Raw genomic sequence first — 24065 nt, 5'->3', positions numbered from 1 at the left:
ACACATTGCCCAGGTGTATCAACCCAACTGATTCCAGAAAAATAAGGCCGGTTCTCTTTTTTTTTTTTTTTTTTCCTTCATTGCCTCTCTTAGCTTGGGTTTCTCAAAAATCTGAGCCCAAAATAGACAATTTATAAACTATGAAATTATAATCCCATGCCGCAGAAGTCAGCACAGCAGGAAGGGTGGGAGAGCCGATGAAGGACACACTGCTCAACCAGCCCTTGACAGATGAGGCTGCTCAGTCCGAGAAACGACACGCGGAAAAGCCACAGGAACAGCACGTCGGCACTGTCCCTCAGAGTAGGCAGTAATTTGGCCGCTGGTTTTCCACTGTCACTGGCCAGAAGTTCACCTCTTAGAGTATTAATTCCCCACATTTCTGGGCTGCACACACCTGGGCACAGGGAAACCCTCAAGACAGGAGGCAGAGCTGTGCAGCGTGGGCTGGAGATGAGGGACAATTTCGTGGCACCTGTGGAAAGGTCAGTGGCACCCAGACGGAGCTAGAACAAGAGACGGGGTAGGCCAGGTCTGAGGAGGATGCGGGGAATATGACAATGCCATCGGCTTGGGTCAGAAGAACACAGCACTCTTCCTGCAACTGCTGAAGGCAAAGCGAGGAAAACCGTAATCACCAGCACCACCTGTGACGCACCACCTATGACGCTGTGTCCTAGGAAATGTACTATCAGAGCAATCTGGGTTTTCCTCAAGTTCAGAACATGTGTTCATTGGAGCACTGTTAGTGTGTAAAAGTTATTTTTTTAAATTAAAGTCTCCCTCTAGTGTTCAAACTGCTATTTCACAATTCTGTTGGGTATTAAAACGATCAAGTAAATTCAGATGGCAAAAAACTGTTTCATCTTCTAGATAAAAAAAATTTTAAGTTATTATGTGGTAATGAATTGTTAAATATAAACAGGAGTTGACACATTTTCTGTAAAGGGCAAGTGAGAACTATTTTAGGTATTACAGAGAACCTACAATCTGATAACATATTTTCCTTTGTTTTTTGTTTTACTTTGTTTTGTTTTACCAACCTTTAAAAATATAAAAATCATTCTTTGTTCACTGACCATACAAAAACAGAGCAGACCCAGGTCATAGTTTGCTGGTCCCCAGGAGGTATGCCACCTATATTAAAAGATATATAATTTATTTTATTTTCATATCTATTTATAATTATTTAACTTATTATATATATCATATTACATATTTCACTATCAATTAAATTATTATATATAATATATAATTCAGCCTCAGTCTCTTACTCCCAAATCCACATTCCTGGGGAAGGACTCTGATTGGTCCTTACTATAACATATATATTATATATTATACTTATATTTACATTTTGTATATTTTGTACATATATATATATGCTGATACATATGACTTTAATATTGATAGTGTGTCTTTAAAGGTGCCCACTGCTTTCCAAATATTAGTTTATAATATTTATGCTTAGGTTAGCATTCTTAAGAGTCATGGCATTTCGGTAGGTTCCTAAAACATAGAAGAACCTCTCTCAGCACAGAAATTCTTAGTACAATATCCCTAAACAAGGGTCTTTTAGCTTCTACTCAAAATCTCTCCACTATACTTCTTTCTAAGACTTCCTTCTTAATAATGAAATGGCCCTAATTGTTTAAATTTCAGAATTACATGTAGCTGGTTGAAATGTATTTGAAATGTCAGTAGTCATGTGGTAATTCTCTGCGGAGAAAGTCAAACCTGTCCCCTCCATCCTCCATTTCATGGTTCTCCACATATTTAAACATGATTATGTTCTCCACCAGATTTCCCTTCACTGAGATCTGAGACACCATAAGCAGTCTGACTGCAGGCCTTGTCTGAATTTGCTGTCATTTCAGGCATAGGGCCTGCTTTTACAAGGTATTAGCTTTGTTATTTCAGGTGAGACCCTTAAGTGCCCCGAACTAGAAAAAAACAATGTGGTACAAGCACCCATCACAGTACCTGGATCCAACACTCTTATTAGCAGGAAATTACTGAATACCACTGTACCCCTGTTTCCTCACCTGTAAATCATATGTAATATTAACACCAATATCAGAGGCTTCTTGTTAGGCTTAGAGATAATCCACATAAAATGTTTATCCAGTGACTGTTATATGACTCAAATGACTTATTGTCATATACATTTTGTTTTGTCAATAATTATTTGTACACATAAATTTTAGCAGCTGATCAAGATTTCATCTTAAAGAAGTACTATGATTAGTTTAACAGTTCCCAACAAAGAGGTAATTTTGCAATTGCGCCATTTTAATTTAATAATGCAATAAGTTTCTTTGTATATAAACCTTTGTCTATAGTTGAATGAAGGTTTGTTTTCAGATATAGAACTATTGGTTCAATAAGCTTAAGCTCATCAAATCTCATTATTGCTCAATTGTTTTCAAAAACATATACTAAATTGCCCTTCCACCAGCACTTTTTGAGCTGTGACCATCTAACTGCATTTCATCAATATTGAGTTGCTAATTTATTTAATTTGTTAATTTTTAAAAGTATCAGTCACTCTTTCTTGATAGCAAATAACTCTTGCAACATTTTACGCTAAGTGGGAAATTATTAAGAAATACACACATGTATTCCCATTTGCCTTTACCAATCCTTAATAATCTGATGAACTCACTTCAGGAAATCCTGTTCTGCATCATTTCCTACCATAAACTGTCTGAATTTCTACAGTTCCTCTCTTTGGATTAAAGCAGAGAAACTTTTTGAAATACAGCTACAGATAATGTCTGTGCATTGATAAAGCTCCAAGATAATTCTGAAGTCATTTTACCCTTCCCAATTTAATTTCTTCTAAATTATACAGATTCTTATGAAAATATATATAATGTATATAGGACCACATATGCATATTTATATACACTATCTAAAATATTTAACTAAGCTAGAAACCAATTAAAACATTAAAACTGAGGCAGAAGTAATTACCAAATATTATACATTATGTTTTAAAAAATGGATTAAAAGGAACTTTTTTTTAAAGGTATCATTGATCTTATAAAGGTTTCACATAAGCAACATTGTGGATATTACATTCACCCATATTATCAGGACCCCCCAAACACACCCCACTGCAGTCACTGTCCATCAGCATAGAAGATGCTATAGAGTCCCTCTTTGTCTTCTCTGTGGTATACTGCCTTCCCCGTGTCCCCCCACACACACATTATGTGTACTAATCATAATGCCCCTTAATCCCTTTCTTCCTCCCTCCCCACTCACCCTCCCCAAACCCTTCCCTTTGGTAACCACGAGTACCTTGGAGTCTGACTCTGTTGCTGTTTTGTTTCTTCAGTTTTGCTTTGTTGTTATATTCCACAAATGAGGGAAATCATTCAGTACTTGCCTTTCTTCACCTGGCTTACTTCACTGAGGATAATACCTTCTAGGTCAATCCACATTGTTGCAAATGATAGGATTTGTTTTCTTCTTAGGGCTGAATAATATTCCATTGTGTATATGTACCACACCTTCTTTATTCCATTCATCTGCTGATGGACACTTAGGTTGCTTCCATATCTTGGCTATTGTAAATAGTGCTGTGATAAACATAAGGGTACATACATCTTTTTTAGTATGGGATCTTGTTTGTTTGCATAAATTCCTATGAGTGCAATTCCTGGGTCAAATGATGTTTCTATTTTTAGTTTTATGAGGAACCTCCATATTGCTTTCCACAACAGTTGAACTAATTTACATTCCCATCAGCAATGTAGGAGGGTTCCCCTTTCTCCACATGTTTGCCAGCAATTATTGTTCCTTGTCCTTTGGATGTTAGCCATCCTAACTGGGGTGAGGTGATATCTCATTGTGGTTTTTGTTTTCGTTCCTCTCATAATTAGTGACATGGAGCATCTCTCATGTGCCTGTGGCCATTTTAATTTCTTCTTTGGAGAACTGTTCAGATCCTCTGTCAATTTTTTAATCAGGTTATTGCTTTTTGAATGTTGAGGCATGTGAGTTCTTTATATATTTTGGATGTCAACCCCTTGTCAGATTTGTCATTTATGAATAAATTCTCCCATACTATAGGATGCCTTTTTATTCTACTGATGGTGTCCTTTGCTGTACAGAATCTTTGTAGTTTGAGATAGTCCCATTTGTTCATTCTGGCTTTTGTTTCCCTTGCCTGAGGGAATGTGTTCAGGAAAAAATTGCTCACATTTATACTCAAGAGATTTTTCCCTATGTTTTCTTCTAAGAGTTTTATGGTTTCATGACTTGCACTCAGGTCTTTGATCCATTTCGAGTTTCCTTTTGTATATGGAGTTAGACAATAATCCAGTTTCATTCACTTACATGTGGTTGTCCATGTTTGTCTACATTGGTTGTTGAAGAGGCTGTCATTTCCCCATTGTATATCCATGGCTCCTTTATAGTATATTAATTGACCATATATGCTTGGGTTTATATCTATGCTCTCTAGTCTGTTCCATTGGTCTATGGGTCTGTTCTTGTGCTAGTACCAAATTTTCTTGATTACCGTGGCTTTGTAGTAGAGCTTGAAGCTGGAGAGTGTAATCCCCTCCCCCACTTTATTCTTCCTTCTCAGAATTGCTTTGGCTATTCAGGGTCTTTGGTTCCATATGAATTTTAGAACTATTTTCTCAAGTTGGTTGAAGAATGCTGTTGGTATTTTGAGAGGGATTGCATTGATCTGTAGGCTGCTTCAGGCAGGATGGCTATTTTGACAATATTAGTTCTTCTTATCCATGAGCATGGTATTTCCATTTATTGGTGTCTTCTTTAATTTCTCTCATAAGTGTCTTGTAGTTTTCAGGGGACAGGTCTTTAACCTCCTTGGTTAGATTTATTCTTAGGTATTTTATTCTTTTTGATGAAGTTATGAATGTAATTGTTTTCCTGATTTCTCTTTCTCTTAGTTCATCATTAGTGTATAGGAAAACAACAGCTTTCTCTGTGTTAATTTTGTATCCTGCAATTTTGCTATATTCCAATATCAATTCTAGTAGTTTTGGAGTGGAGTCTTTAGGGTTTTTTATGTACAATATCATGTCATCTGCAAACAGTGACAGTTTAACTTCTTCCTTACCAATCTGGGTGCCTTTTCTTTCTTTGTGTTGTCTGATTGCCATGGTAGTACCTCCAATACTATGTTGAATAAAAGTGGGGAGAGTGGGCATCTTTGTCTTGCTCCCGATCTTAGAGGAAAAGCTGTCAGCCTTTTGCTCTTGACTATGATGTTGGCTGTGCGTTGTCATATACAGCCTTTATTATGTTGAGGTACTTGCCCTCTATATCCATTTTGTTGAGAGCTTTTATCATGAATGGATGTTGAATTTTGTCAAATGCTTTTTCAGCACCTATGGAGTTGATCATGTGATTTTTGCCCTTCCTTTTGTTAATGTGGTGTATGATGTTGATGGATTTTTTAATAATGTATCATCCTAACATCCCCAGAACAAATCCCACTTGATCATGATGAATGATATTTTTTATGTATTTTTGAATTCATTTTGCTAATATTTTGTTGAGCATTTTTGCATCTATACTCATCATTAATATGATCTGCAATTTCTTTTTTTGTATGGTGTCTTTGGTTTTGGTATTAGAGTGATTCTGGCTTCATAGAACGAGTTTGAACATATTCCTTCCTCTTCTACTTTTTGGAAAACTTTAAGGAGAATGGGTATTAGGTCTTCTCTAAATGTTTGATAAAATTCAGCAGTGAAGCCATTTGCCCAGGGATTTTGTCTTAGGCAGTTTTCATATTACCATTTCAATTTTATTGCTGGTAATTGGTCTCTTCAGATTTTCTGTTGCTTTTTGAGTCAGTCTTAGTAGGTTGTATTTTTCTAGAAAATTGTCCATTCCTTCTAGGTTATCCAATTTGTTAGCATATAATTTTTCATAGTATTGTCTAGTAATTCTTTGTATTTCTGTTGTGTCTGTAGTGATTTTTCCTTTCTCATTTATGATTCTGTTTCTAGGTATATACTGTCTTTTTTTCTTGTTAAGTCTGGCTAGTGGTTTATTTTGTTTACTTTCTCAAATAACTAGCATCTCCTTTCATTTATTTTTTCATTCTTTCTTTTATTTTTTTCTTCTCAATTTTACTTATTTCTGCTCTGATCTTTACTATGTCCCTCCTATTGACTGTGGGCCTCATTTTTTCTTCTTTTTCTAGTTTCATTAACTGAGTTTAAACTGTTCATATGGGATTGTTCTTCTTTCCTGAGGTAGGCCTGCATTGCAATATACTTACCTCTTAGCACAGCCTTCACTTTATCCCACAGATTTTGTGGTGTTGGGTTATTGTTGTCATTTCTCTCCATATATTGCTTGATATCTGTTTTTATTTGGCCATTGATCCATTGTTAGGAACATGCAGTTAAGCCTCCATCTATTTGTAGACTTTTTTGTTTTCTTTGCATAATTTGTTTCTGCTTTCTTACCATTGTGGTCTGAGAAGCTGGTTAGTACAATTTCAATCCTTCTGAATTTATTGAGGCTCTTTTCATGGCCTAGAATGTCATCTATTCCAGAAAATGTTCCATGTACACTTGAGAAGAATTTGTATCCTACTGCTTTGAGGTGAAGTGCTCTGTAGATGTCTGTTGGGTCCATCTATTCTAATGTGTTATTCAATGCCTCTGTCTCCTTAATTGTTTTCTGTCTGGTTAATCTGGTGAGAGGAGTGTTGAAGTCTCCTAGAATGAATGCATTGCATTCTATTTCCCCCTTTAATACTGTTAGTATTTCTTTCACATATGTAGGTGCTCCTGTGTTGGGTGCATAGATATTTATAATGATTATATCCTCTTGTTGGATTGACCCCTTTATCATTATGTAATGTCCTTCTTTGTCTCTTGTGGCTTTCTTTGTTTTGAAGTCTATTTTGTCTTATACTAGTACTGTGATTCCTGCTTTTTCCTCCCTATTAGTTGCATGAAATATCTTTTCCAATCCCTTCACTTTTGGTCTGTGTATGTCTTTGGGTTTGAGGTGAGTCTCTTGTAAGCACCATTTAGATGAGTTTTGTTTTTTTATCCATTCTGTGACTCTCTGTCTTTTGATTGGTGCATTCAGTTCATTTACATTTAGGGTGATTATCAATAAATGTGTACTTATTGCCATTGCAGACTTAGATTCATGGTTACCAAAGGTTCAGGGGCAGCTTCTTTACTATCTAACAGCCTAATTTAACTTGTTCATTATCCTATTTCAAATGCAATCTAAAGGTCCTTTTCTTTCACCCTCCCTTCTTTTCCATCTTCCTCCACTCTTTATATATTAGGTTTCATTTTCTGTATTCATTGTGTATCCCCTGATTGATTTGGGGAGTAGTTGACCTAATTTTGCATTTGCTTAGTAATTAATTGGTCTACTTCCTTTACTGTGGTTTTCTTTTCTCTCTGACAGCTATTTAGCCTTAGAAATACTTCCAGCTATAGCAGTCCTTCCAAAATACACTGTAGAGATGGTTTATGGGAGGTGAATTCCCTCAACTTTTGCTTATCTGGAAACTGTTTAATCCCAGCTTCAAATTTGAATTATAATCTTGCTGGGTAGAGTATTCTTGGTTTGAAGCTGTTCTGTTTCATTACATTAAATATATCATGCCCCTCCCATCCTTAAGCTTTCTGCTGAGAAGTCTGATGATAGCCTGATGGGTTTTCCTCTGTAGATGATCTTTTTTCTTTCTCTGGTTGCTTTTAATTCTATGTCCTTATCCTTGAGCTTTGCCATTTTAATTATTATATGTTTTGGTGTTACCTTCTTAGAGTCCCTTGTGTTGGGAGACCTGTGCACCTCCATGGACTGAGAGACTATCTCCTTCCCCATATTGGGGAAGTTTTCAGCAATTACCTCCTCAAAGACACTTTCTATCCCCTTTTCTCTTTCTTCTTCTCCTGTTATCCCTATAATGAAAATATTGTTCCATTTGGATTGGTCACACAGTTCTCTCAATGTTCTTTTGTTCCTGAAGACCCCTTTTTCTCTCTTTGCCTCGGCTTCTTTGTATTCCTGTTCTCTAATTTCTACTTCACTTACCATCTCCTCTACCTTATCTAATCTCCTTTTAAACCCCTTCATTGCACATTTCTTTACAGATACTGTATTTTTCCATTTCTATCTCTTTCTTGAAGTTCTCCCTAAGGTCTTGAATATTTTTCTGTAGCTCTGTGAGCATGTTTTTATTTTTTTTTTGACATCTCTACCAGAAAGATTGGTGATTTTAGTTTCACTTAGCCCTCTTTCTGGTGTCTGAGGGATTTTCAGTTGTACCAGGTTCTTTAGCCATTTCATATTTGTAATGACTCCTATGGAACAATAACTTTGTGCAGTTGACACCCTCTCATGTCTTGAAGCTGTACTATCTGGAGCCTCCCAGCCTCTGGATCAATGGCAGTGGTCACAGGAGCACAGTACCATAATTTTCCAGCTGGAAAGAGCTCTTTCCTGCTTCCCAGCTGCAGTGCCTTCCTCCGCTGCCAGGGCCAGTGGGCTGAGTGCACAAGGAGGAGCCTCTATGCTGTGCCCCTGTAGCTGCTGTATATGGGGCTGCCCTCCAACTGTCCTGGCACAATGGCAGTGACAGCAGGTTTACAAACCAGTGCTGGCTGGAAGGAAGAAGTGGCAGGCTGGTGTCACAGTAGAGGTGCCCCAGTACTGTGTTGCCAGCCAAGGTGATGGAGCACATGGAGCTCCTTAAAGTTCCAAAACTGCTAGGCTTAGTGTGCTGGAATGATTTTGTCCACCTGTCCTTCCTCCTGAGCAGCAAGCTGTACGTAATCCTTGTCCCTTTAGCAGCCCTCTCACTATTATGAAGTCTTTCAAAGTGCCTGCCTTTTGTCCCAGAGCTGCCAGTTGTGGTTACCTGTTCTCCACAAACAGCTGGAATCTCAGTCTCTCTGAGTGTTCTGCCTGTCTTTGCTTTCCAACCCCTCTAATCTCCAAAGCACCATGTAATATAGGTTCATGCTCCTGGAACAGATCTCCAGTGGTGAGTGTTTAGCAGTCCTAGGCTTCTACTCCCTCCCCTACTCCCTCCCCACCAGTGATCTCGGGTCAGGGGAGGGCTTGGGTCCCACTGAATCATGGCTTTGCTACTTTACCCTTTTCTGTGAGGTCTTCTCTTTTCCCAAGATGTACGCCATCTGTTGCAGTCTTCTTTCCAATTGCTCTTTCAGGATTAGTTGTATTTGCTCTATTTTTGTGTTATTTGTGGTTTTGGGAGGAGGTTTCTGCCTCACTTTTCAAGCCACCATCTTGTTTAATCCCTTCCATATTTACAATTTTTGATTGATTCATAACATGTATATTGAAAAGTTCAATATTCAACATTATTGGCCACTAGGTAAATACAAATCAAAACCACAGTTAAATTCCACTGCTTACCCACCAGGATGTGATTAAAAAGTTGAAAAAGTGTTGGATGAGCATGTGGAAGAATTGGGTCTTCATATATTGCTAACAAGAATGTAAAATGTTGCTGCCACTTTGGAAAACAATTTGACAGGTCCTCAAAATACTGACTATAGAGTTACTGTAAGAGCAAGAAATCCCACTCCTAGGTGTATATCCAAGAGAGTTGAAAACATGCCCACAGAAAAAGTAAGACACATTGCTATAAAAGAACTAAAACATGAAAAACAACCAAGTCAACTAAGTGGATAAATGAAAGTGATATATCTGTAAGTGGAATGTTATTCAGCCATAAAAAGGAGTGAAGTACTGATGCAGGCTACAACATAGATAACCTCTGACAGCATTATGATAAGTAAAAGAACCCACACAAAGAGCCACATATCGTATGACTCTATGTATGAACTGTGTGAAATAAGCAAATCCATGGAAATAGAAAGTAGATTCATGGTTTCATTGCTGAGTATGGGATTTCTTTTTAGTATGATGAAATGTTCTAGAATAATACAATAAGAGTTGTACAACTCTAAATATCTGTAAAGACACTGAATTGTATACTTTTAAATTGTGAATTTTGTAGAATGTGGATTACATCTCAGTAAACCTCTATTTAACAAAAAAAAGGAAAAATGCACAAATTGTAAAACTCAGTGAATTTTCAGTGAATACATTTATGTATCCAGCAACCAGATCAAAAAGTAGGATATTTTTGCCTGTCAGAAGCCCCTCCTAGTTAACACTTTCCCACTCTCCATAAATTAGGTGTTTTTCTAATTTAGCTTTCATGTGTATAGAATTACAAAGAATATACCTTTTTGTATCTTGTTTCAGCATAATATTCTTCAACATTGTATATTTGAGACCACCTGTACTGTTGCAAGTTTCATTCATCCTCGGTGGATATTTAGGTTACTTTCACCTTTGCATTATTGCAAATAGTACTGCTATGATCATTCATATAAATATATGTAGTACTTTTAATGAATATGTGTGTGCATTTCTGTTAGTTATATTGCTAGGAATGCAAACGCTAGAATCTGGATTATGTATTCGCTCAGATTTAGTGAACTCTTCCAGTTTTCTGACAAAGGCACATGTGAAAATTCCAATTGCTTCACATCCTTGCAAATGTCTTACAATGTTTATTTTTTGAATATTTGTAACACTGTTGGGTGTGTAATACATAGTCCTTCTGTGAATTAAATTTGCATTCCCTTGTTGAATTTTGAAGCTAAATCATATATTTGGCCACATTCATTTCTTTGTAAATTTTATAATCAGCTCATCAATTCACACACAGACACCCCTGCTGGAAATTTGATTAGGATGACACTGAATCTACAGATCAGTTTTCAGAAATTGATTACTTTTCATTATTTAGTCTCCATGTTTATGAATGTGGTATATCCCTCCCTTTGTTTAGACCTCTTTGACTCTTTCAATAATGTCTTGTAAAAATTAGTACTGGCCTCACAAGTCTTCCATTAGATCTTGGGTACTCTAAGCAGCAACATTTCTTACTGAAAAAATATATGACAGTCAGGATGCCAAAAAGAATGTGTGCACTCTCAAATTAGGGCCAATGAGTTTGTTTACAAGATTATTTACAATGCTGTGGGTGGATAGATAGAGGAACCTCAAGAGATTACACAGTAAGAGTTGTTACTGTTGCAGGAATAACATGTAAGAGTGGTTCCAAGAATCCAAAAATAGAGATGTGCCATGACAAAAAGCAGAGATCTTTAGTCAAGGAACACAAGAAGAGACTTCCTGTCCAGTGCACATCACCAAAACACATCCCCCACATACTTCTCTCCATCTACTCTGATGTGAAATTTTAGTTTCAGACTATTGTTGTCCCTCCCTGTTTCAGCTCAGATTTTCTCCAAAACATGCCTTCAAAATTCTATACTTAATCCATTGTCTCTCTCCTTTCCTTCCAGGTTTGTTCTAATTGGGCTGAATTGTATACTTTTAAATTGTGAATTTTGCCTGTTTCCACATCATTGCCCTCTTCTGCCTCTCAGGGGTTAACTACCTGTGCTTGGTTGCAGTGAGACTAGTCAAAATCCACACAGATGATAGGACATATACTTCCAAAATCCAGGCCCCAGGCAGATGCTACTTCGTTTAGTCCTCAACAGCCCTGAGTTAGGGAGGAGAATTCTCTTTTTACAGAAACTGAACCTAAGAGTTTGATTTGTTGCATAATTGTAAGAAGCAGAGCCAGGTTTTGAAGCCAATGAATCCTGATTTCAGAAGCATCCAGTATTGTTTCAGAGAATTTGCCAACAAATTGTATTGTCAATACTGACAACAATAAAATGACAGAGAAGTAACAAGGGTGCCTATGGATAAAGAAGCCAATTCAATTCAATTTGGTCATGTGCCAGATGATGAAGTGATGGGCTGAAAGTTCTTATGAGCATTATGATCAGTCACCCGCAGGACTCTTACCCAGCACCACACACCACACCACACGCTCCACTGCAAACAACTCCAGTGGTCTTGCACTGATAGAACCCACAGGATAAGGCAGGGAACCATGGCCTTTGTCTCTGACTTCATGGCAACCTGAAACAGACGTCACACTCAATGACTTCTAACCATGATATAGGTTCAGGTGAGGCAGTTGCCACATACAGAACTAATTACTCAGAGTTTACATTTTCAAAGTTGGATTTTGAATACAGCAGCTTATGGTATAATTTGAGATACTCTTATCCAAGGTGGACACAGAGACAATTAATAAAGTGAACACTGACTAATTCAGTTTTAAACTGCTGACTTGCCTTTTTTTAATGGCTGTAAACAGAAGCCAAGCAGCATAAAATCTACAGATAAAATTTACACTTGTGTCTGCAGAAGAGACAGATGTAAGTCTGCTGGAGGGGGGGGCTGGGGACTCCCCGCAGGAGAGAGCAGCATCTGGGGACCACCTCCTTCATGCCCGGGACCCCAGGCAGACCTTCCTTCTCAGCCCTGCTCACCTCCCCCAAGAGGCACTTCTCAGCAGGCCGGACCAGGGCTCTGCCCACGGCCTTCCCAGACTGTGCGCACCTTTGGCCTTGGCACCCTCAGGACTGGCTCTCTTCCTGATTCTGACAGGGTAACTCGGCCAGCCCTACCTGCTCTGAAACCCACCAGGCAGACCTTGTGCCCCTCTGCAAGTTCTAAAACATTAGAACTTTGGTCTTGTTTCCTTCTCACGATGCAGACATGGACGGTTGGAGGAGGGTAAATTTGGACATTCAGAATGTATGACTTATACTTTGGTCATAAAAGGTCTGATTTCAAAAGTTCTTGAGGCCTGTATTAGTTTCCTAATACTGCTGTGGCAAGTTACCCCAAATTGACTGGCTTAACACAGCACAAATCTATTATCTTGCAGTCCTGGAGGTCAGATAGCCTAGCATCCAGGTGTCAGCAGGACTCTGCTCCTTCCGGAGGCTCTGGGGAGGAATCTGGTCCCTGCCTTTTCCAGCTTCTGGGGGCTGCCTGCACTCCCTAGCTCTCAGTCTCTTCCTACATCTTCAAAGTCAGGAGTATATAGCCTCTTTAAATCTCTTTCTGGCCTCTGCCTCCAGCACCACATCCCCTCCTGTGACCTCTGGTGTCCCTCTTTTCCTGTGAGAATCCTCATGATTACATCAGTCCTTCCCAGAGAATCCAGGGCACTCTCCTCAACTCAATATCTTAACCTAACACATCTGCAAAGTCCTTGTCAGGCGGAGGAACACATTCCCAGGTTACAGGAATGAGGACTGGACCCCTTGGTGGGTGGGTACCATTCTGCCTACCACAAGGCCTGTGCCTATAAATGCTCATTTCACTGTAGCTTTACAAGAAGGCTTATCCCAGGTAGACCTGGACCTCGCCTGGGGAACAGGGCTTTTCTGATGGGAAGGTGGATTAGCTCTCCAACCTCATGGAGATATTTGCCTGATGCTGAAATTGGCAGGTGGACAAAGGGAGATTAGAGGATTGTTGTGCTTTGTCACTTCATTGTGCTTAAGCAGTGGAACTAGGGTTACTGGTGGTCCTGCTGCTCTCCAAAGGACAGCAGATCATGCCTGTCCAGAGGTGAGACCAGGGCTGAGGAGTCCAGGGCACATGTCCCCCTGTGTCACTCCAGTACTGTCACCTTGAACCAGTCACTTCATGTCTCTGAGCCACACCTTCCCCATCATAGAGCCAGGAGTAATAATGGCAATGGCTTTATGTCACTGTTATGACAAGTCAGATGCTCTATGTAAAATGTATATGAAATACATTTTAATAAACGTTGCCTGTGGTCATTACAAATGATGAACTTAAGGAGCAAAAGAGGTCTAATTTTGATAGGAACAAGAACCTTTCCTAACCCAGGAAAAGGCTCCACTCCATTTCCTGAAGCCTGCGCCCAGGGCAAGGCTGAGAGTTTTGCAGCAGCAATGAGATGTAGAAGGACACAGGGCAGGGAGAGGTCCCCAGGCAGCCCAGCAGAAAGAAGAATTGTTAGGATAACCATCCTCTCTCTGATGAAATGCTGAAAGAGTCTGTAAAAAGGGAATCAGCATTGGGAAGACCTCCATGAAGCTCAGCAGTACAGGACGAGAATACAGTGCCTTGAATGGGGCATTTTGAGACCAAGTTAAATGCAGCAAGTTGCTGTACTGCAAAGGGCACCAACAACAGAACAAAGAGCCATCCTACAGTATGGGAGAATATATTTGTAAATGACATATCCAACAAGGGGTTAGCATCCAAAATATATAAAGAGCTTACATGCCTCAACAACCAAAAAGCAAATAACCTGATTAAAAAATGGGCAGAGGATATGAACAGACAATTCTCCAAACAAGAAATTCAGATGGCAACAGGCACATGAAAAGATGCTCCACATCACTAATTATCAGAGAAATGCAAATAAAAACCACAATGAGATATCACCTCACACCAGTTAGGATGGCCAGCATTGAAAAGACTAAGAACAACAAATGCTGGCAAGGATGCGGAGAAAGGGGAACCCTCCTACACTGCTGGTGAGAATGTAAGCTAGTTCAACCATTGTGGAAAGTAGTATGGAGGCTCCTCAAAAAACTAAAAATAGAATTACCATTTGACCCAGGAATCACATTCCTAGGAATTTACCCAAAGAATACAAGTTCTCAGATTCAAAAAGACATATGCACCGCTATGTTTATTGCAGCACTATTTACAGTAGCCAAGAGATGGAAGCAACCTAACTGTCCATCAGTAGATGAGTGGGTAAAGAAGATGTGCTACATAAACACAATGGAATACTATTCAGCCATAAGAAAGAAACAAATCTACCATTTGCAACAGCATGGATGGAGCTGGAGGGTATTATGCTCAGTGAAATAAGCCAGGCAGGGAAAGAAAAGTACCAAATGATTTCCTCCATTTGTGGAGTATAACAACGAAGCAAAACTGAAGGAACAAAATAGCAACAGACTCAGAGACTCCAAGAAGGGACTAGCAGTTACCAAAGGGGAGGGGTGAGGGAGGGCAGGTGAGGAGGGAGGGAGAAGGGGATTGAGGGGTATTATGACTGGCACACATGATGTGGGGGGATCATGGGGAAGACAGTGTAGCACAGAAAAGACAAGTAGTGACTCTGTGGCATCTTACTACACTGATGGACAGTGACTGCAATGGGTTATGTGGGGGATTCGATAATATGGGTGAACATAGGAACCACATTGTTTTTCATGTGAAATCTTCTTACGAGTGTATATCAATAATATCTTACTAAAAACATTATTTTAAAAAATGCCTGCACACCTCCTTTTTAGAAAGTACAACAAACTGTGGCTCTGCTCGAGATAATCTTCCCAGGAGCCTGGCTCAGGAAAGATAGCCAAGCGTGGTCCAGGAGGGCAGGAGTCAGGGTGCAGGATCCCAGATTGAAGGCAATCACAGCCACTGACCACCCTCCAGGGGATGAATTGCCCCAGACAAGCTCCTGCTCCAAGAGGCTTCATGGCCCAGCTAAGGCTTTTCTTCTGGAAGTGTTAGGGGAGCGTTGTGTATTTTCCCTGGTTTTTGTCTCTGCCACAACAAAGAATTGAAGGGCAAGAGACACAGTAGTGAAGCAGAGTAAAAGTTTTATTTAAAGTTACGCACTTAAAGAGAGAGAAAGTGTGGGTGACTTCAGAGAGGAGATGTTGTGGCGGAAGTCAGTTCGGAGATGCAGGGAGTCAGAGTACAAGGTGAGGAAGGAATTTATTAAAGCTAGAGTGTCAGGGAATGACAGATCAGAATGATAAAGGAAGTTCATTGAACTTCTACTCAGCATGGGGCACATCCTCTGCTAACTCCTTAAGCCAGGGTCACCTGGTGTCCAGCTTCTGCTTGGATCTGCATGTGGGAACTGAGTCCCTGCCACCTCAGGCTTTGGGGAAGTCACAGAGCACTGGATGGAGGGAGATTATGTGCTGCAAACTTCCTAGAGACAAAGAAGGGAGACTTTCTGGCAGGCTACTAAAGGGCATTACTGTGAGCTGCAGTCCCCGGTCACCCTGGTGACAGTAATTTGCAAGCCCAGGTCTGAGCTCTCAGCAGCCCCTCCTTACTTGTCTGAGATAGGACAGAAGGAGTGAAGGTTTGAGCCTAAATTTGTAGGAATAGAATGACAAAGAAAAGTGACAGAGACAAAACATTATAAACTGAAAGACAGAAATTTATTTAAAGCAAAAAGGTGCACACTTGTAGAAAGGGGAGTGTGTGCTACTTCAGAGAAAAGACATGCTGAAAGACTGGGAAAAGGCTGTGCACTTAGAAACCTCGGAGAGAGGTGCTCACTGAAAGGTTGGGATTTAAGGCTATGTGCTTAGAAAGTGCAGGCTACCTCAGAGAGAGGAGCATGCTAAAGGTTCAGGGTCTGGGGTTTTATAGGCAGTTCAGGATTTTCAGGAAAGTGACAAAGAGCCAGGTGCGGACCTGCCAAATAGTCCCAGAATGTTCATCTTTGGTAAGACATTAAGTTTCTCCTTTTAACTTAACACATGAAATTTACCACTTTGATTCCTTTCCAGGATAGCAGTTTCTGTTTGGAAGCACATCAGTCAAGACTATCTGCCCTGCCTCCGAAATGGGCTGAGTTATTGTCTGATTAAAATGCACTCTTAGCTTTAAGACAGAATTCTTCTTGAATAAGCTGGGCCTTTTAGCAGGTGCTAATTGATACAGTGAAAACATAGGCTATGCTGAGATACTTTTCTTTATCTGGAGAGTATTCAACATTCCAAGTCAAGTTGCTCCTGGCCTTCTGAGCTTTAATTGATGAACTCATTAACTCAAAGTCTTTTCTGGCTTTCTAGTTTTAACTGGTTAACTCTTTGAGTCCCTTCTAGTGGGCTTCACTGGCCTTATTCTCTTTCCACCCTGCTCATATCTATTTTCCTGCCTAACAGAAACCCAGTCCAGCCCACTCTTCTGTGCAGCTCTGCATGCCTCTGAGCACCCAGTGCAGTTGCTGAAACTGACTTTTTTGAGTGGACAGAGAAGCCACAGTAGCATGGGGTGTGCACTCACCACATGCACAGGTGGATCCCAGGCTCCCACCTGCTTGGTCTCAGGAACCCTCCTGGTGCCCTTCTGTAGAGCCGGGCATGCCTGAGGACAGACACCATCCCAACCCAGCCACCCAAGGTCGCAGTCTGAAGCTGGTTATTTATTCTTTCAGTAAGGAGTACTTTTTAGCATCAAATGAAGTCAAATAATGTAGGTGAAAATGTTTTATGCTGTTAAATGCTATAAAAATAAAAAGTGAAAATTCCAAAATATTGAAATTCTACCAAACAATTTTTCAGACCACAAAGGTATAAAACTAGAAATAAATTCTACAAAGAAAACAAAAAGGCTCACAAACACATGGAGGCTTAACAACATGCTTCTAAATAATCAATGTATCAAAGAACAAATCAAAACAGAGATCAAGGAATATATAGAAACAAATGACAACAACACAAAGCCCCAACTTCTGTGGGACGCAGCAAAAGCAGTCTTAAGAGGAAAGTATATAGTGATCCAGGCACACTTGAAGAAGGAAGAACAATCCCTAATGAATAGTCTAACATCACAATTATCAAACTGGAGAAAGAAGAACAAATGAGGCCTAAAGTCAGCAGAAGGAGGGACATAATAAAGATCAGAGAAGAAATAAACAAAATTGAGAAGAATAAAACAATAGCAAAAATCAATGAAACCAAGAGCTGGTTCTTTGAGAAAATAAACAAAATAGATAAGCCTCTAGCCAAACTTAATAAGAGAAAAAGAGAATCAACACAAATCAACAGAATCAGAAATGAGAACGGAAAAATCACAACTGACTCCACAGAAATACAAAGAATTATTAAAGACTACTATGAAAACCTATATGCCAACAAGCTGGAAAACCTAGAAGAAATGGACAACTTCTTAGAAAAATACAATCTTCCAAGACTGACCAAAGAAGAAACACAGAAGTTAAACAAACCAATTACGAGGAAAGAAATTGAAACGGTAATCAAAAAACTACCCAAGAACAAAACCCCTGGGCCAGATGGATTCACCTCAGAATTTTATCAAACATACAGAGAAGACAGCACCCATTCTCCTTAAAGTTTTCCAAAAAATAGAAGAGGAGGGAATACTCCCAAACTCATTCTATGAAGCCAACATCACCCTAATACCAAAACCAGGCAAAGACCCCACCAAAAAAGAAAACTACAGACCAATATCCCTGATGAATGTAGATGCAAAAATACTCAATAAAATATTACCAAACCGAATTCAAAAATACATCAAGAGGATCATACACCATGACCAAGTGGGATTCATCCCAGGGATGCAAGGATGGTACAACATTCGAAAATCCATCAACATTATCCACCACATCAACAAAAAGAAAAACAAAAACCACTCGATCATCTCCATAGATGCTGAAAAAGCATTTGACAAAATTCAACATCCATTCATTATAAAAACTCTCAGAAAAATGGGAATAGAGGGCAAGTACCTCAACATAATAAAGGCCATTTATGATAAACCCACAGCCAACATTATACTGAACAGTGAGAAGCTGAAAGCTTTTCCTCTGAGATCGGGAACTAGACAGGGATACCCACTCTCCCCACTGTTATTTAACACAGTACTGGAGGTCCTAGCCATGGCAATCAGACAAAACAAAGAAATACAAGGAATCCAGATTGGTAAAGAAGAAGTCAAACTGTCACTATTTGCAGATGACATGATATTGTACATAAAAAACCCTAAAGACTCCACTCCAAAACTACTAGAACTGATATCAGAATACAGCAAAGTTGCAGGATACAAAATTAACACACAGAAATCTGTAGCTTTCCTGTACACTAACAATGAACCAATAGAAAGAGAAATCAGGAAAGCAATTCCATTCACAATTGCATCAAAAAGAATAAAATACCTAGGAATAAACCTAACCAAGGAAGTGAAAGACCTATGCCCTGAAAACTACAAGTCACTCTTAAGAGAAATTAAAGGGGACACTAACAAATGGAAACTTATCCCATGCTCATGGCTAGGAAGAATTAATATTGTCAAAATGGCCATCCTGCCCAAAGCAATATACAGATTTGATGCAATCCCTCTCAAATTACCAGCAACATTCTTCAATGAACTGGAACAAATAATTCAAAAATTCATATGGAAATACCAAAGACCCCAAATAGCCAAAGCAATCCTGAGAAAGAAGAGTAAAGTAGGGGGATCTCACTCCCCAACTTCAAGCTCTACTACAAAGTCATAGTAATCAAGACAATTTGGTACTGGCACAAGAACAGAGCCACAGACCAGTGGAACAGATTAGAGACTACAGACATTAACCCAAACATATATGGTCAATTAATATTTGGTAAAGGAGCCATGGACATACAACAGGGAAATGACAGTCTCTTCAACAGATGGTGCTGGCAAAATTGGACAGCTACATGTAAAAGAATGAAACTGGACCATTGTCTAACCCCATACACAAAAGTAAATTCAAAATGGATCAAAGACCTGAATGTAAGTCAAGAAACCGTAAAACTCTTAGAAAAAACATAGGCAAAAACCTTTTAGACATAAACATGAGTGACCTCTTCTTGAATATATCTCCCCGGGCAAGGAAACAACAGCAAAAATGAACAAGTGGGACTATATTAAGCTGAAAAGCTTCTGTACAGCAAAAGACACCATCAAAAGAACAAAAAGGAACACTACAGTATGGGAGAATATATTTGTAAATGACAGATCCGATAAAGGATTGACGTCCAAAATATATAAAGAGCTTACACGCCTCAACAAACAAAAAACAAACAATGCAATCAAAAAATGGGCAGAGGAGCTGAACAGACAGTTCTCCGAAAAAGAAATACAGATGACCAACAGACACATGAAAAGATGCTCCACATCGCTAATTATCAGAGAAATGCAAATTAAAACTACAATGAGATATCACCTCACACCAGTAAGGATGGCTGCCATCCAAAAGACAAACAACAACAAATGTTGGCAAGGCTGTGGAGAAAGGGGAACCCTCCTACACTGCTGGTGGGAATGTAAATTAGTTCAACCATTGTGGAAAGCAGTATGGAGGTTCATCAAAATGCTCAAAACAGACCTACCATTTGACCCAGGAATTCTACTCCTAGGAATTTACCCTAAGAACGCAGCAATCAAGTTTGAGAAAGACAGATGCACCCCTACGTTTATCGCAGCACTATTTACAATAGCCAAGAATTGGAAGCAACCTAAATGTCCATCGGTAGATGAATGGATAAAGAAGATGTGGTACATATACACAATGGAATACCATAAGAAGTGGAAAAATCCAACCATTTGCAGCAACATGGATGGAGCTGGAGAGTATTATGCTCAGTGAAATAAGCCAAGTGGAGAAAGAGAAATACCAAATGATTTCACTCATCTGAGGAGTATAGGAACAAAGGAAAAACTGAAGAAACAAAACAGCAGTGGAATCACAGAACCCAAAAATGGACTAACAGGTACCAAAGGGAAAGGGACTGGGGAGGATGGGTGGGTAAGGAGGGATAAGGGGGGCAAGAAGAAGGGGAGTATTAAGATTAGCATGCATAAAGGGGGGGTGGGAGAAAGGGGAGGGCTGTACAACACAGAGAAGACAAGTAGTGATTCTACAACATTTTGCTATGCTGATGGACAGTGATTGTAAAGTGGTTTATAGAGGGGACCTGGTACAGGGGAGAGCCTAGTAAACATAATATTCTTCATGTAAGTGTAGATTAATGATGACAAAAAAAAGAAAGAAAAGGGGGATTACTCCCTGATAGGATAAAACTAACTGTAAATCAACGATTAATGCATGCTTTAAATATTCTTAATTTTGATCACTTAAAGGGTGTCAGATGATCGACTATGGAGGTACACTTTTCTGATAATATTTCTTTCTCTTAAAAAGAAAAAAAAAAGAAAAGCAGTTCCTGTGTGGTGACCTCCAATGAGTTCTACGCAATGGTATAAAGGGCATATCAAAGTGTGGGCAAAGTGTCTGTTTGTGTTTATACAGAGGATCAAAGCCTAATTTGGCTACCCAGAAAATGAACTGAGATACGATATGAAGAAGAACTTCCAAAATCAGCACTCTATGGAAGAGTCATACCAGAAGATGATCATCAAAAAAACCTCAACAAAGATCCAGGCAATGCTGCAGTTGTAGCTGCATTCATCCCACCAGTTCCTGGACTTGCCATTGGAAGGAAGAAGGAGATATCTAAGCTGGCCTGTGCATACAGTGAAACAACAAATTTGACTGGATCTATACTGTTGGAACTCAACCAAGAATTAGGAGAAGTGCAAGTTGTAGCGCTCCAAAATCTTACGACTATAGACTATCTACTGTTAAAAGAACATATGGGATGTGAAGAGTCCCCAGGAATGGGTTGTTTTAATTTGTCTGATTTTTCTCAGACTGTTCAAGTTCAGCTGGACAATATCCACCATATCATAGATAAGTTTTCACAAATGCCTAGGGTGCCTAACTGGTTTTCTTGGTTTCACTGGAGATGGCTGGTAATCATAGGTCTGCTTTGGTTATGTAACAGTATTCCTATTATGTTAATGTGTACACAATTTAATTAGTAGCTTAAAACCTATACATGCTTAAGTTACTCTACAAGAAGATATGTCAAAGAAATAATCAATCTTCCCATGTTATCTTCCATCTGCTACTCCTATAGCTTTTCTTCTTCCTTCCTAATTACAACCCTTAAATAGAATTCGTGCCTCACATCGAATTCACGGAGTATCATAATTCCTCCAAGTGGTAAAGATACCTCAAGACAAATGCTGGGCATAGAAGCCACAGGGAATAAATCTGCAAAGAAGTAAAAAGCTAACCTTTTCAAAGAATATTGCTTTTCTCTCACTTACCAACTTTACATTTCCCTGTATGGCCCCGGAAGATGACTGGTTAGCCAGAGACGGGTAAGATTCCTCAACCTAAGACAGGCACAGTCGCAGGGGGCCATCAGGTGAGAAATTGGGGATCAACAGAGGTAAGGCTTAGAACCTCACCCCCCCCCTGTTTTGAGAGAAATCTTCTGCATCCGTGGATGTTTTATTGCCCTTGTCTAGCTTGGATTAACACTTAGTCTACAGGCACACACCTGATAATCTAAATTTGCTCTCTTACAGCACTAAACTATGTTTTCTACCTTTATCTTGCATCTACCTACCACTTCAGCATTTTATTAAAAATAATAATAATAATAAGGAAGAAATGTGGAATTCACATATAAATCAAGTATAAAAATCAAACGAATATTCATATTTGACCTGATTGTTTATAGTTCATAATGTGTGATCAAAACTGAAAGTTTCTGTGATGACTGCCCTTGTACTGTTCACCATGTAAGAAGTTACTCACTATGTAAGAACTTGTTCACCATGTAAGAACTTGTTCGTTATGCTTCAGAAGATTGGAGACTGATGAGAATTAGGCTTGGGGTGGATTAATGATTGTACATTGAGCATTGAGTCCCCTATACAGAATTTTATTGTTGTTAACAACCATTTGATCAATAAATATGAGAGATGCCCTCTCAAAAAAACAAAAAACAAAAAAAAATTATTAGCTAGTTTCCTACAATATTATATCTGTGCTCCTAAGTATCTGCATAAAGTACTATATTAAAAATAAACTACTATACTGAAGGGGAAAAAATTAAAAATAAAATAAAAAATAAAAAGTGATGTTTTGTCACTAATACTTCAGACACAGGAGATTCTGATGTGTGGTCTTTAATGCCCATGAAGGCTCACTGTGGATGAAAAGCCATACTAAAGACCAAGAACTACAAGTGCAGAGTGACAGGCATGATTTCTATTTTCCTGCTGATATTTTACTTAATGCTTTCATCTAAGAGGACTGACAACTGAGCTCTTGTAAGAAGCTTCGGAGGCGGGTGAGGCTGGCATAATTCTCCTAATTTGTTTGAGTAAACACAGTGTTTTTCTTTCCTACTTGACTTTGGAGCCCTCTGGGGCCCTCAAAGCACCTTCTCCTCCTCAAATCCCCAGCTCCTGCCTTACTGGCCTCTCCTGCTCTCTTAGCTCTTATCCTCTTCCCAGGTCATCCTTTCCCTGCTGGGCTTCTAATCTGAGCTGCAGAACCGAGGAAAGGAAGGATGCTGTTTGAGGGACTCCTCTCCCAGTTTCCAGTGTACCAGATGGTACAGAACAGCCGCTCTGTCTCAGATACACAAGAGAGAAGTTCTTTCATTGCATACAATGCATGCCTTAGGGCATGGTTTCAAAGGGTGAGCCCTAGACCAGCAGCATAGACATCCCCTGGGAACTTGTTAAACATGTTAAAAATGAAAATTCTTAGGCTCACCCAGACCCACTGGATCAGAGCTCTGGGAGTGCGATCCAGCAACCTGTGTGGACTAGACGTGATTTGGATGCAGGCTGAATTTTAACAAAACGTTGCCTTCGGATGCTCTTATCCTTCTCTCATAGATCTACAGTTTAGAAAGCATGGCTGGGCTCCTGTTCCTCAACCTACTTCTCCCTCAACCCTTTTTCCTGCTCACTGTTGAGTTTTGGGTGAGTGACTAACACCATGACTTGAAGAACCGTATAAATGATTCCCCAAAGTACAAGGCTTCTACTGGAAATTTCTCCTCATATTTCCCTGCACCTCTCAAAATCAGCATGTTCCAAACTTTGAACCACACCCAAGCACCCATCCCTCATGGGTGGGTGTTTGAGCCCCTCCACCTATTGTATCACTTATTGCCTGACCTTCCTGGTTTCGGCTACTCTTGCTCTTTCTCTGAGTCTCAGCCAAGTAAGCACTTTCACAGCAAGCTTGACCACACACGGGTGTAAATGACCTTCATTAGTTCCCACATCACCCTCCGTAAACCTCTCTATGTTGACTTCTACAGATTTTACAGTTTTGGGTCTCATGTTTAAGTCTCTGATCCATTTTGAGTTAAAATTTGTATTCCAGATGAAAAGGTAGGGATCCAATTTCATTGTTCTACATGTGTTTATCCAGCTTTCCCAGCACCATTTTTTTTGAGACATAATTGGCATATAATACTACTTTACATACTTTCAGATGTAAAACAATGATTTGA

Source organism: Manis javanica, chromosome 1 (assembly GCF_040802235.1).
Source record: "Manis javanica isolate MJ-LG chromosome 1, MJ_LKY, whole genome shotgun sequence".
Classification (NCBI taxonomy): Eukaryota; Metazoa; Chordata; class Mammalia; order Pholidota; family Manidae; genus Manis; species Manis javanica.
The sequence above is the reverse complement of the archived record's forward strand: the minus strand, read 5'-3'. Positions refer to the sequence as shown.